The sequence below is a fragment of the Octodon degus genome, unplaced genomic scaffold (genome assembly GCF_000260255.1).
Source record: "Octodon degus isolate 3935 unplaced genomic scaffold, OctDeg1.0 scaffold00206, whole genome shotgun sequence".
In the NCBI taxonomy this organism is placed as follows: domain Eukaryota; kingdom Metazoa; phylum Chordata; class Mammalia; order Rodentia; family Octodontidae; genus Octodon; species Octodon degus.
The window spans coordinates 1,928,646-1,932,120 of NW_004524782.1; positions in this window are offsets into that span (position 1 = coordinate 1,928,646).

The following is a 3,475-nucleotide window of genomic DNA, read 5'->3' on the forward strand; positions in this document are numbered from 1 at the left end:
TATATATATCTTTCTGTAGAATGGAAAAGCTCTAGGGGCTTTTCCATTCACGTAAGAGGTCTAAGCCAGAATGCATTATATTGTAGATCCAATACACTGCTCCTTGAACCACAGGGATAGACAGAGAAGATTCTATAAGGTTAGGCTTTGCAAAGAGAATATTATCAGGTGATAGAACCAAACCCTGGCTGTTAACAAGGTGGCAAACCTCACAAAAAGTCTACTGCAGGCCTTCCCAGGAACCTGGATGATGTGCTGTCAGGTGCATTGATGAGGTCTTGGCAGACAACTTGAAGTGTTTTGTAGATGGGTTGGATTCTGGTCACAGAATAGCTCTGACTGTCATAATGTCTCTCAGTTTTCTGTGGAAATGTAAGCATAACCTTTGCCCCAATTTAAAAGTGATGCCAGATCAATCCAAACATCTGTTTGGAGGTCACACCAAGCCAGATTCAGAAAAGATAAACATATATAGCAAAGTTTTGACTCTCTGTTCCCACTTTCTTTTGTTTGATGAGTTGATTTTTTAGTTTAAGATAAGTGTGCTCAATTATTATTTGACATTGGAGATTATAGAGGGTCTTTGTAACATGTCTATCTTCCAGTTATCAAGGAAGCTCTGAAAATCTTTACTAACGTAAGCGGGACCAATATCAGTTTTTTAATGTTTGTAACTTTAAGTTAGAAAAGACTGATATTCAGTGTTGTAAGACATGTTTATTTTGATTACCTGTATGACAGATTGCGTGGTGTACATGTGAGCGTGTATCTATAACACAATGAATATATTTAGGTTTGTTAAGAGAAGATATAGGAGTAATAATCATTTGTCATGACTTGTTGGTTCTAAGACCTCTGGGATTTTTATCTCTGTTGAGGAATAGGCCTAAGAATGAGCTGACATTTGGGATATGACATGAGTTGTGCTTTATAGAAAATGGAAACCATATTTACAGTAGGCTCTGTATTATAACTAGCTGGTGACTACAAACCTGGGCCATTAGTGTGATATCTAATAAGATCAATACAGAACATAGCAGCAGTTCTACTTAGTACAGCTCTTAGCAATTCTAAAAACAATTGTAATAAAGTAAGTTTGAGATGAATGAATTGCAGTTGTTCTCTTACCAATGTTGATGAAATTCTTAACATTTCCCTGCAGACTAGCAATGACCTTCATTATAAATCCAATTTTATATCTTTGTTGTTTAATTAAAGGCAGAATATTAAGAATACAGCCCTGCTCATTTTTAGCTAGGCCTTTGCTTTCTTGATATTCTATCTTAGCCATCATCCTGCTATTTGGTATCACATACCTGATGCTCAGAAGTAAGCAAGCATACCTCATTATTTCACGAGGTCTATGCACCGTAGTTTGACTGGCATGGGTGCGATAAATGGTGTTATAATACCTTCCTGTCCATCAAGACCAATGAATGAAAGAGGCAGCACACACTGTGAAACATAATGGGGAGATCCAAAGCCTATCAAAGCTTTGGAGGCGGTTTCAGTTGGCCAAACAGATAGTAAGATTGGCTATTGATTATAGTGACATTAGTGCCTGCATCCATCAGTCCAGTCAAAGATTTCCCTTGAAACTTAATATTACAAATAGGCCTAGGAACCGAAATATGCAGGGAAAAATCAAATTATTTGCTTAAAGGATCATCTCTACTAGGTTCACATGTTGGCTAAGGGCAGTAATGGATATTTCAGTGGGAACTAAATTTGGCTTTTCCCCCTCCGAAAAATCAAGGCAAGAAGCCACTGATAAATGTAACTTTGAACTCTGAGTGGTTCTTTATATGAGATAACTAAGGTCGTGCCTTACACCCATCCTAGTAGGGGGTTGTTGCTTGTCTGATTTGGACTTGGTATAAGTGGCTTATCTGAGTCCAAATCACTGGAGTATTGACTGAACCTTGTTTTGTCATTGCTACTTGGGCCCTTAGTTTGGGTACATCTTTTGTTTCTCAGCAACGGTGTGCCATTTTCACAAAACTTAATTTACAATCTTTTGCCCAGTGAAAACTGGTCTGGCTCATGTGGAAACTGGCTGAATCACCATGGCATCTCCACAAGGTGGCGATGTTCCCAGAACAACTACCTACCTCTTCTTCCCAGCATTGCCTTCATCTAACACAGCAAGAACCTCACCTCACCTCTCAGTATGATCTCAAGTGAGCCTTCATAACGTGCTCACCTCACCCCCCAAGGTCCTGCCCCCTTTAGGAACTTATAAATATAGCTTCCCTCCACTGTTTGTGCCCCGAGTCATTGTGTCTTTCCCTGAGGTTCTCACATGTCCTCAATAAAAGCCTCTTTATTTTCCCTGCCACTTTGCTTCACTGCTGCCATCGCTGCTGGGTGAACTCTATCAAAAAGACATTCATGCGACGTGGACACTGAGTACCGAGAAAAACCACTGAGGGGCCGTGGACAATGCAGGCAAGTGTGTCCCTCCTTGCCACGATTAAAACATTTAACCATATCAAATGTATTAGCAACGTTTTGGGATTACAACCTGTTCCATGATAGCAGAAGCACGGGTGGGAGTGACACAGGGAGCAAACCGATCTCGATAGATGACTTCCAAATGATACAAGGGAAAAATGGTCTCCCAATCTGTAACATACTTGGGACGAGTTCCTGCTCTCTAGAAACAAAGAATGAATTTTAGGAACAAATGGAGGTTATGGCCAGAAAAGTTTTATTGGGTGAAAGAAAACTCCTGTCTGAGACAGGGACATGAGGAGGGCCCTGAGCTGGTTATTTCCAGGAAGCTGTGCCTCCAGTGACTTTTATAGAGGAAAACCATGCAGTGAGGTGGGACTGAGGTGGTGGAGAGCATGGGAACTCTGTTAGGTGGGCATGAGGTGGGACAAAGTTATGGTCAACCAATGAGATTATAAGAACCATTTCTGAGGTAAAATTGATTAAATCCAGGGCCTAAGGAGGAAGCAAGTCAAATAGCAAGGGGGTATGAACAGAGGACAGGGTCTCTTCCTGTTGGGGTTTGGGTGAGTGACTTATTTGGGTTTTTTCAAGGTGATTGATACCTATTTAAAATATCAATCCCTGATTCCCATCCCTGGGGAAGTATGTAGCTGTATTTTTTTCCTCCTTTATCTTGAGGTTTGGCCCATATGGGAGAGTCTGTCTCTTCCAAGTTGCAAAGCCACCTTGTCTTCCATATTGTCCTTGAGGGCCTGACCCTGTCTGACTGCCTATAAAATTTCTATTCAACAAACCTGCCTACAACTGTAGAACCAATGCTTTGGCATGCACAGATGGAAGGAGATAATTTTTTTGCATGAAATACTGAAGCTAAGGCTCTTTTACATTCATAATTGGCACTCTCATATGCTAATTGATGAATGAGCATTTTAGCTGCAATGCTGTGAGGAATCTGCTTATTTTTGGCCTCTTAGTCTTGCTAGAAAATGAGTGCAAGTTCCTGTAGGATCTGGAGTAT